Below are 12,513 nucleotides of genomic sequence, written 5' to 3' on the forward strand. Positions count from 1 at the left end.
TCTTCCATTGTGGAGTCTTCACCAAGTTCCCCTTAAGTGTGGCTCCAAGGTAATGCTGAGTTCATAGCCAGCACTTATAGAGAAGCTTGGGGGGTCCTCCTCCCCGGAGTGACTTTCCCTCTGGAGAAGATCACTTCTCCTCTATATGTCCTCAGTGTTTCTCTCTTTCTGTACCCATTAATGGCCTCTTTCATAACCACAGGTCACTATCAGCCCAGTCACCACTGCTGCTACCCCCATCTCTTCTCTGGCCATCAGTGAGACCTCTGAAAGAGCCTCTAGTTATTCCCAAAACACAGGGCTGCTGCCTGGACAATTCCACCTCAGGAGTCTTTTGCCTAAAGTTAAGAAAGAACAAATACAAAAAAAAAAACAAGAAGCCTTGCCAAACTGTGATTGCCAGGTAGGGCATGAGGTGGGCTGTGCCTCCCGCAATGGCCCTTACATTAAGCTTGGAATCGTCTTGCCTCCTCATGGCTGCAAAGAAAAAGAGGGCAATTGAGGCAGGTATTCGCTTTTGTATACATACTCACTTCTAAATAAGCAATCCTCTAGTTGCTCATTCATTCATTTAGCTCCATAAGCAATTAGAAGACTTTTTCATCATTATGCAGTAATAATAATAATTAATCATTATAATAATAGACAATAACTGGTATTTATGTACCACTTTAAGATTTTCAATGCTCTTTACAAATATTATTTCATTTGATCTTTACAGCAACCCAGGGAGGCAGGTGCTGTTATTATCCCCACTTTACAGATGAGGAAACTGAGGCAGGCAGAGGTTATGACTTCCTCAGGGTCACACAATACCAGCCCCTACCATATGCAAGTCCAGAATCAGACTCACTCTAAGCTTCTCCAAAGATTAGTCTAAAAGTGATAGGAAACATCTATGTATCTTTCAAGGACTGGCCCCTTTATAATCCAGTCTACCCATTCAACATACAAAATAGATATAAGGTATAGGACAGCCACTTATTTCCTTCACCTCAACAGAATTGTTTAGAAGCATAAGATTTAATAATGTACTACCAAATACTTCAAACACAAAAGAATAATCCATCACACCCAGTATACTCTCCTTGGAGGTAAAGACAATTTCATAGAGCTGCTGAACAGATATTTCGCACCCACCTTGGATCTGTACTATCAGAGCAACTCCCATGCCCATGTCTCCTGGGCAGTCATACCTGGACCTTTGGTCTCTTCAGATTCAGAATGATCCTTTCAGCGGTCATCTTCTCTAAGAAACTGCATGTTCCTCTGGGCAGCGGACACTGAGTAAGGAACCCTGGGAATCTGAAATTCACAAGGTGCTGAAAATACAAAGGGAAGAAATTCCATTGAGAAGGGGGGAAAGGATATATTTAAAAAAAAAAAACTAATGTGGATACACAGGGAACTCACTAACCAACTAAAATTTTAAAAAGAAATGTGCAGAAGATTGAAGCAAGCCAAGTAGGTAACAGAGAATGAATACAAGTGTGACATCCATAAAAAATACTCTTAGACATACTAAACCTCAGAATAAGCCAAGCATGGCAAGGGAAGGTAATGACAAAAACAACAGGACTTTTAAAGTAGTATTGGGAGAAAAATGAGGCTTAAAGAAGGAATAGAATGAGGGAAATGCTAGTGAATGTTTAACAACTAGCTCTCCAAAGTGTGGGGAAACTCTGTAGGCAGGATCTACATTATTAACATTTTCTCCATCACCTAAGTCTAGACAATCGACAAATCAATAGTAGTATTTGCTGATTTCTGAGTTAGAAATGCTCCAACTAAAAATATAACAATCAGCTCTCTCAAGCTGGTTTGAGCTGGCTCCAGCACACATCTGAATAAGACCTTTGATTAGCAAGGATGGGACAGTGTTCACTGATGACACAGAGAAGGCAGTAGTGCTCAGTTCTGATTTTGGTTTTGATTTTTCTTCAAAAGAGAATGACTTTTAACCTCAACATAACAGAAGAAAAATTATTAACTGGGAATTAATTGTTAAGATAAGTGAGAAGATGGTAAGAGAACATCTGGCTGCCCTTCCTGAATTCAAACCACCTGACTCAAATGAACTACATCCGCCAAAGATTCTGAAAGAACTGGCAGAAGAGATTGCTGAGTCACTGTCAGCAATATTCAAAAGATTATGGAAAACAGGAGACTGGAGAAAGACAAAATATCCTGATTTTTGCAGAAAAGGGAAGAGAAATGAGTTTGCAAAATCTAGGCCAGTTAGCATGACTTCAATTTCCAGGAATATTCTAGAATGAATCATTTAACAGATGGTTGGCAAACATCTAGAAATAGAAGCAATGATTAAAACATGACTTCATCAAGGAATAGACCATGCCAAACTAACTTCATTTCTTTTGTTTTGATAAGATTACTGAATTATTAGATAAAAGGAATGATGTCAATAGAGCTTACCTCAATTTTAGTCAAGCTTTACTCAAAGTATCTCAAACTATCCTCACTGAAGAGATGGATATCAATGATATGACCATAGAATCCAATGGATTTAGGCATAACTCAATGAGTATTAATGGTTTAACATCAGTATGGCAGGTGGTTTCTAGCAGAGTATCCCCGGTATTTATGCCTAGCCCTGCACTATTCAACATTTTTATTAATGCCAGTGTCAACATGTATACCTCAAAATTATCTCTTATTTGCAGAAATCTTGTATATGCCTATATATATTATATATATGTATATATTATATATGTATATATATTATATATATATGTATATTATATATATGTGTGTATGTATATAAATATGTACCTGTTTTCTCTCTTGATAGAATGTACACTTCTTCAAGGCAAAGACTGGTTCATTTCTGTCTTTGTAACCCCAGCAACTTGCATCATACCTGGCAAATAATAAACACTTGAAGATATTTTTATTTGATTGACTGAATAATGAAACTCGAAGGGACCTTAGACTATAGACTTTTAACATAGGATGTCAGAGCCAGAAGGTACCTTAGCATAGTGGTATGAAACTCAAAGGGGCTGCATACTGACTTAGAAAGCCATAATTTCACATTATCTACGTTTTATTGTATTTTTATTTATTTTGTTAAACACTTCCCAATTATATTTTCATCTTCAGGTTGCACTCTGTTGAGTACTGCAGAACACACAGGTGACAGATGGCATATTTGACACCTCTGCCTTAGAACATAGACTGCTGGAACATAAAGAGCCAGAAAGTAATTTAGAACATAGAATACTGGAACATAGAATGGCACAGTTCACATGATGTTAGAGGAGAGAATGTCAGAACACAGAATGTCAGAGCTAGAAGGGAATCATAGAACGTAGAATGCCAGAGCTGGAACAAATTGTAGAGAGTATTTATTCCAAATCTTTCTTTTTACAGGAAAAGAAAATGAGACTCATGCCTCAGTGCTTTACTGGCAGAATTGGGATTAGAACCCACATCCTCAGAATCCCTAAACAAGTGTACATTCACAGTACAAGGTTAGGCTATGGGGACAGGAATTCCCTGTTCCTTTTATCAAAATCTCAGAGTTGGAAAGGACCCTTTGATCAAGAATCCTCTGCAACATGCTAGAGAAGTGACCTTCATTCAATCTTTACTTGAAGACCTCCAAAGAAGGGGAATCCACCACCCCCTGACACAACCCCAAAATTGTTCATCTAATTAGTAATCCATATATATTCATTAACATTAACAAATGCCCTACTCTGAACAAGATACTGTCTTAGGTCCTGGGGAGGCAAAGCTAAAGAATTATATATAATAGTTTAAGGTAATTCAATTAATATAATAACAATTAGCATAATGACAAAAGGCCCTGGTGGCTCACTCGAATCAATCAATCAAATTGAAGCAATAGTTAATCAGGAGCATAAACTGGGTGCAAATAAATCTATTATCAACTTGAGAGGAATAAACTGCTTGGGTCATTGGGTAGACGTATGACGCCACCACCCCCTCCCTATCTCACCTCCCAAGGAATTATCTTGTGATTGGCTAAAAGAAGCAGACACACCTCTGTGTATATATGACTCAGCTAGTCTGGTTGGATTATCAGTGCAATGTCGTAGTGCTCAAATCTAATGATGAAGGATTTCTTCTTCTTGTTGTTTTTCAGTTGTTTGCAGTCATCTCCAACTCTTTGTGACCACATTGGGGGTTTTCTTGGCCAGGATACTGGAGTGCTTTGCCATTTCCTTCTCTAGCTCATTTTACAGATGAGGAAACTGAGGCAAATAGAATTAAGTAACTTCCCTAGGGTCACACAGCCAGTAAGTGTCTGAGGCCAGATTTGGACTCAGATATTTCTGACCCTGCACCTAGCACTCTATCTACTGCATCCCCTAGCTGCCCCAAGATGAAGGACTACTGAGAGGGAATTGTGCTGGGGATAGGGTATGGAGTGGGAAAGATTGAATTTTCTCTTATCCTTTCCCCTTCCCCCAGCTAAATCATGGATTTGACATATTTAAAACTTCATCACGCCTTTACATTAATTATATTGCATTAATTGAGAAGGAATAGCCTAGTCTCTACATATAATAGAAAACCAGACTCCTTTTGCTGTCCCAAGGGATACCAAAGACAAATGGGAGCAGAAGAATGACAGAATGACAGCATGCAGAATCTTAATGGTCTTTAGCACAATCTTATATAATAGAGACCTTTTAATTGACATGAGATGCTAGACTCAGATAATGCTAAAGTCTGATTTGACCACCACAGTGACAGGATTTCATTATTTCAGCAGCACAGGCTCTTGCAAATTTGAGGTACTGCATTGTGGAACTTCAACACGTGGCTTACTCTAGTTTTCTTTTTTCTCTATTAACAAATCATTATTAGTCCATCATTAAAGTTTTTTTTTTCCATTAAAAAGCATGGTTTTATTAAATGGTATTTTTTTAATTTGCAAAATAAACATTATTTTTAAAAAAACACTTAGCTGAGCACATGATATGAAAAAAAAAATCACCTTGAAAGTAATCCGCGGGGCAGCTAGGTGGCACAGTGGATAGAGCACCAGCCCTGAAGTCAGGAGGACCTGAGTTCAAATCCAGCCTCACACCAAACACTTGACACTTACTAGCTGTGTGACCCTGGGCAAGTCACTTAACCCCAATTGCCTAAAAGCAAAAAAAAAGAAAAGAAAAGAAAGTAATCCTCTTAGTAGGAACTCTTTGTTTTTAACTCTCAGCAGTGTGGGCACACTTTAATGTTATCCTAATGACTTAAAGGGAGTTTTTGTGGCTTTTAAAGCTTTTTTAATGAAGTGTATACTATCATTCTGTTCAAAGTACCATAGTAATTTCTAAAAAGAAATTACATTGGAAATTTCTGCAACAGAAGTATGGAAAGCCCACTGCTCATGAACTTGTACTTTTGCTTTGCCTGATGCTATCCTCTATGTGGTCTTCCAAATATGTTCAGCTGCTAGAAAACTCCGGTATGAACTCTAGTTTCTGGATTTCTGGTTAGGGGAAAGCTGTGAAGGACTTAACAAGGAGTTTTTATTTGATCTTAGAAGTATAGAGAGGGCGGCTAGGTAGCACAATGGATAGAGCATCAGCCCTGGAATCAGGAAACCCTGAGTTCAAATCCAGTTTTAGACACTTACTATCTGTGTGACCTTGGGTAAGTCACTTAACATTATTTGTCTCAGTTTCCTCATCTAAAAAAATGAGCTGGAAAAGTAAATGGCAAACCACTTCAGCATCTTTGCCAAGAAAACCCCAAATGAGATCACAGGAGTCAGACACAACTGAATGACAGTAACAACAAGGAAAAATATAGGAGATCATTAGATTTTCTTAAGCAGGAGAATGTCATGGTCAGACCTAAACTTTACGAGAATTACTTTGACAGTAGCATGAAGGATGGATTGGAATATAAACAATCTGGAGGAAAAGAGACTAACTAGGAGGCCGCTATAACAGTCGAGGCAAAGGGGCATGGGTCTGAACCAGGGTGGCAGACATGTGAGTAGACATAAATGGTTGAATACAAGAAATGTGGTGGAGGTAGAAATGGTAAGATGTGGTCAAGGGAAAGTGAATATGACAAAGATTTTAACTTAAAGGAGGTAATGTTCTCTATAGATGTTGGGAAGCTCAGAAGAGGAGTAGGTTTGAGGGGAAAGATAATTAGCTCTATTTTTTACATAATGAATTTGAGATGCCTATGGGACACCCAGTTCAAATTATCCAATAAACAATGGGTGATTCAGGACTCGTATTCAACAGACAGACTAGAGCTAGATATGGAGATCGGGGAGTCATCTGCCTAAAGACTGTAATTAAACCCATTGAATTCATGGGAGCCAGCAAGGTCACCAAGGGACAGACAGAGAGATGAGAATAGGTCCAGGACAGAACCTTGGGATTCACCAAAAGTAAGGAGTGTGAGATAGGTGGTAATCTAACAAAGGACATTAGTATTCACATACTGGAATATTCACACAAGTAGAAGGAGGACCAAGAGGGAAAATTGTCAGGAAAGCCTGAGGGTGGTCAATAGTATTAAATGATATAGAGCTGTGAAGAATGATGAAAAGGGCATCAGATCTGCCCAGAGATCATTGATAACTCTGGGGAAAGCAGTTTCAGCTGAGAAGTAAGATTGCAGAGGGTTTAGAAGTGAAAGAGATGAGAGGAAGTGGAAGCAATGGAAACACCCAAGTAGTTTGGCTGGAAAAAAGAGGACAGATATAGATTCCTAGTGGGGGGTTTTTAAAGGATGGGGGAGACTCTTGCATGTTTACAGGCAGATGGAAAAGAGACAGTTGATAGAAACTAAAGATTACATGTTCTAACATTCTCTGTTCTAAACCTTGCAGTTTTGACATTCTATGTCCCATTCTTTCCAGACCCAGCAGTCTGTGTTGGAACATTCTCTGCTCTGTGGTGCCTGCCTGCTCTGATATTCTATGTCCTAAAGTCCAGCTGTGGCATTCTATGTGCTAACATTCTCTGACCTATTATTGTCTGGGCTCTCATTTTCTGGGTCTAAAGTCCTTTCTAACACTGGCATTCTGAGATTCCACCATGATTTTGTGTTTGCTGCTACTTCTGTTATTCAGTCATTTCGGTCCTGTCTGACTCTTCGTGACCCCACATGGGGTTTTCTTGGCAAAGATGCTGGAATGGTTTGCCATTTCCTTCTCCAAATCATTTTACAGGGTTAAGTGACTCCCTCAGGGTCACACAGCTAGCACACCAAACGATCAGCAGCAAATGAAGAGTTGTTATCTCTTTTGTCTTTAGGTCTTATAGGTCATGATCCTTTCAGACTTTTCTGTCACTAGACCAAACATGATTGGCTGTTCTCTCCCCCGAACAAATGTGAGCACAGAGTCTGTGAAAAGTTCTCACACTGACATTTAATTGCTTTAAAATCAGATGAAGACTCTGTCTCCCCAAAATTCCATCTATGATGGACTTTCTATTTGTCTCTAGCTATGTATGACTCTCATTGGGGGTTTCCTACATGTTAAGAATCTATGAATAAATCTTCAGAAAGAAACAAAGTCCTTTATTTGTATTAGGATGGGAATTGAGAAAGGGGACAGGCTTTTTTTCTCTGTGGGGGTGGGAAGAGAAGAGGGTTAGGTCATAGAATAGTCATTGAACCAGAGACTATCAGATCCTGACAGATCATCAAGCCCAGGAATTGAGAACCTGCAGCCTTGAGGCCATATGTGGCCTTCTAGGTACTCCAGTGTGGCCCTTTAACTGAATCCAAACTTCACAGAACAAATCCCCTTAATAAAAGGATTTGTTCTGCAAAATTTGGACTCAGTCAAAAAGCTGAACCCAAAGACCTAGAAGGCCACATGTTGCCTCGAGGCCACAAGTTCTGCACCCCTGCTTTAGCCCAACTCCTTGATTTTACAGTAGGGGAAGCTGAGGCTCAGACTCATCCCAGTTAGTAATAGAAGCAGAATTCAAACCCCACATCTCCTACCACCCAGTCCCTCGTGTTCTGCCTAATGTATCAAGAATTTACACTTATAATACTATAGAGTGCTTTCCTTTTCAGGTTCTTTACATCTGCTATCTCATCATATATTTACGAGACATCTGTGGGGTGAGTGGGGCCAGGATTTTCCCATCTTTATTGATGAGGACATGGGGCCAAGGTAAATGGCCTACCCAAAGTTGTACTGCTAGTCTAGGCATGATTGTGCTTTAAACTCCCACATCCTGGATCCCAAGTTGGGTTCAAGTCCTAATCACGTCTGCCTTGGTCTGAGATGTTGCAAGAATGGACCTGCTCAAAGGCAGGGGGACAGATGACTTTAATTTAATTCAGTTTAAACAAACTTTTAAGAAGTGCCTGCTATATAGGTCAAGCACTGAGCTCAGCACTAGGGAACAGAGGGAAATGGGGAGATAAAACTTGGCTTTCCTTGGCTAGGGAGTTCCCTCCACAGTAGCAGGTCAGCTACTTCCCTGCAGTTGACAGTCTTAGGGACTTGCCTAGGCCAGGCCTGGGGTCAAGAAGACCTAAGTTCAGTCTTTATAAAAACATGGAAGCAAGAGATAAAAATTCAACTTTTCTGAAAAAAAAATCAACTTTTCTGAAGCATCTTGGAAATCAGTTTGGCTGAAATACAGATTGCCTAAAGGAGAATAGGTAGATCTAGAACAGTCTGTTGGAGCCAGATGGTGAAGGCCCCTAAATGGCAAGCTATAGCCTTCTCCAAAGTTTTTATTTTATCCTGGAGGCTGTAGGAAGCCACTGAAGATTTTTTAATAGAAAAGTGATATAGTTATGCTTGTGTCTTCATATAATTAGTTGAGCGGCTGTGTGAGGGATGAACTGGAGAGGAGAGAGACCAGAAACAGTGAGATGAAGTTGACCATTGCAATAATCCAGGTTAGAGGGGATAAGACCTGAGCCAGAGTGTTACTGTGAGTGGAGAGAAGAGGGTAAGTGCCAGAGATATTGTAGAGGTACAATCTATAAGACCTGGCACCTGATTGGATATGGGGAAGTAAGAGAGATAGAAGGTAAAGTGAGGGCTGACTGAGACCGTAAACCTGGGCATGACTGGAAAGAATTTGTGTCCTCGGTACAAATGGAGGCTACTCAGAATCTCCTGCCAATCTTAAGTGGCATCATAGGATTCAAAGATTTAGACCAGAAAGATTATCTGACCTACCACACCCCCATCTAACAAATTAAGAAGCTGAGGCCCAGAGAGAGTCAATTATTTGCCCCAGGTCATAAATTTAACAAGTATCAAAGCCGAAATTCAAGTATTTTAACTCCACATCTAGCATTTTCCTCTATCATTCAATCAATAAGCATTTGTTAGGCACCTCCTACATGCCAAGCCTGATACCAATATAAAAACGAAACAGTCCCCTATTCTCAAGGAGTTAATATTCTATTGCTTCCAGATAGCTAGGGAGCTAGATCACTGGGCTTGGAGTTAGGAAGTTCCAAGTTCAAATCTAACCTCAAACTCATCCTAGCTGTGTGACATTTGAAAAGTCATTTAACCTCTACTTGCCTCAGTTTCCTCAACTGTAAAATGAGGATAATAATAGCACCTACCTCCCTTTTATTATTTTACTATTGTGGGATACAATATTTACACATGTAAGGAGGACCATCCCATGGAGCATGCTCAGAGCTGTCTTTCCTAGTTCTGGTCAGCTATGTGGGTTTGGGGAGGCCTGCCTGCAACCAAAGGATGATAGAAAGGATTTAGAATTTTTGTACAACACTGAAAAGTCCCTTGGTTCTTTCCCTACCCCATGACAGTGTCAGAAGAGTAGGGGGAAAACATGCTGTGTTAGTTCAAAGTAGAGACAGCTTCCAACTTATAATTGTTACTTCATCTCTCTTGTGTGACAAATAGGTGTGCTATGTCCTGTAGACTCCCTATGAGGAGGTAGGGGTGATGGATGGGCTTTGTCCTTCCCCTCAACCCCACTGATGCTCCTGAGTGAGGTGGCAGGATGTCAGCTTCAAGATGGATGTGTCCAGATGTAGGGACAACACCATAAGTTTGAGAAGTGTAGAGGCCTTGGGTCCACTGAGTGAAGCTAACTGTTGGCAAGGGGAATTTCTTCCCTAGAGAAGATGACCCCTGACTAGAAAAGTATTGGATCAAGCCTGGCTCACTTTAATAGCACACATGTACCGGAAGTTGTTTGAACAGGGCAGAATCGAAGTACAATGTAAAATTTTATCTAAATTTGCCTAATCAGTAGTCCTGAAAACAGCAGTCAAACCCAGTTTAAATCCAGCTTCAGACACTTCCTAGCTATATGACCCTGGGAAAGTCACTTAATCCTGTTTGCCTCAGTTTCCTCATCTAGAGAAGGAAATGGCAAACCACTCCAGGATCTTTGCCAAGAAAACCACAATGGGGTCATGAAATGAATGAACAGCAGTAACTTACTGACTCCAACCCCAGAATGCTATCACTGCATGGCAGTCCCCCTTCACGATCCCCATTGCTTTTCAGCACGGTGTTTTCAGCACTTTCTTTGTCTGTACATCTGGCGCCCAGAGAAGAGGGAGGATGTTCAAATCTGAACTGAGTTAGCTGAACTCATTCTCACTGTGTGCTCTCAGGTTGGTCCATTTCCAGTCAAGGACACAAGGGGGCAGGGTAGGGCAGCAAATGAGAATGTAAATCAATCTGGGCAGAAGCAAGCAAGACTAGACTCAATGAGAAATGGTGGTAATAGCTCGGCCCCAGGGATCTTAGGAGTACAGGTCAGTCTACAGGTATTAAGTGCCTATTGTGTGCCAGGTACTGTTGTTTAAAGACCAAGACCTCTCATTCCCTGTTGTCAGCCTTAGCACCCAGAACAAGCTACCAAGATGCTAAAGTCCTTTCCGGCAACATGACCATGAGCCTGCAGGGTCTTGAGCTCTCTCTGAGGCTTGGTTTCCTTATTTATAAAATGATAGGGTGGATTAGATGGCCTTTAAAGTCCCTTCCAACTCATGATCTTATTATTCTAGTCCACTTTCAACAAGTCAGTCAGTCAACAAGCACTTATTATGTGCCTACTATATGCCAGGCTTACTGAGTTTAGCATTAGGGACTTCTTGTTGTCCTTCATTCTCAAAGAAAGCCAAAATGGCATCGCTATGTTGGGGTCAAGGTACAGTGTGTCTAAGTGGCTGATCAGGCCAATAGGAGCTCAGAAGGCTCTACCACAGAGCACCCACCTTAGTTGATGCGGGCATGACACATTGGGTGGTCCTTTGCCAGTGTCTCCCATGTCATGAAATCGATTCCAAAGTTCTTCAGACAGATCTTGATAGGGTCCTTGTTATCACTTCTTCTGACCACTATGTGAGAGTTTGCCTTGCATGGTTTCTCCATAAAATAGTCTTTTACGCAGACATGCATTCAACATTCGAACAATACGGCCAGCCCATCAGAGTTGAGCTCTAGGGATAAAAAGAGAGCCCAAGAGAGTCCCTGCCTTCAAGGAGCTTACAGTCTAATGGGGATGAGATTATGCAAGAAATTGTGTATAAAAGAAGGATAAATCAAATTAGAGGAAAACATTAACATTAAGAGGGATCAGGAAAGTCTTCCAATAGAAGGTGGGATTTCAGCTGGGACTTGAAGGAAGCCAGGAGGTAAAGATGAGGAGAAAGAGCATTCCAGGTATGGGAGGGACAGCCAGTGAAAATGCATGGAGTCAAGAGGGTCTTGTTCAGGTAATAGCAAAGGAGACTGGTGTCACTGTATAATAGATTATATGGAGAGGAGTAAGATGTAAGAAGACTGGAAAAACTATAGTCTTACTCTTTGATGGGAAGAATCTCATAGGTCTGCAGGGGGCCCCTCTCTTCTCTTCTACCATGGGAGGCCAAAGCCAGAAACAACCACACACATATTTAGGTAAGCAATAGAACTAGAGATCAAAACTGCAATTCATTTCAATTTGACAATCAAATAGCACAAGACCCTGGGATAGAGACCAAAAAAATCTTTGCACTCCAAAAACTTACACTCTGCTGAGGGATGTAACCTTATACATCAATAAGTAAATAAAAGACACTGAGAAGGGAGAAGGAAAAATAAGAATGAAGTGAATTGAAGGCTTCCTGGAGGAAGTAACAGCTGAGCTGAGGCTTGAAGGAAAACAAGGCTTCTGAGAGACAGTCAAGGAAGGAGGGCATTCTCAAAATGGGAAACACCCTCTAAAACACACAGAGAAGGGTGTTGGGATATCCTGTGTGAGGAAGAGCAAGAAGCCCAGTATGGCTAGACCTTAGATTTTGTGAAGGGAAGGAGTATATAATTATACCAGAAACATCTGATTGGAAATATCCCATGAGGAGTTGGAAATATGCATCTGGACCTCAGAGGAGAGGGTCAGGACCTTGGATAGAGACTTCATGGTCATCTCCATTGAGGCAGTAGCTGGAGTAATTGGCAATCATGAAATTGCCAAGATGAAGTGTAGAGAGAGAAAAGAGGTGAAGAAAGGCCACTTTCTCACTTGATCTTCATGACAG

This window comes from Phascolarctos cinereus, unplaced genomic scaffold (genome assembly GCF_003287225.1).
Source record: "Phascolarctos cinereus isolate Bilbo 61053 unplaced genomic scaffold, phaCin_HiC Scaffold_5;HRSCAF=322, whole genome shotgun sequence".
Lineage (NCBI taxonomy): Eukaryota > Metazoa > Chordata > Mammalia > Diprotodontia > Phascolarctidae > Phascolarctos > Phascolarctos cinereus.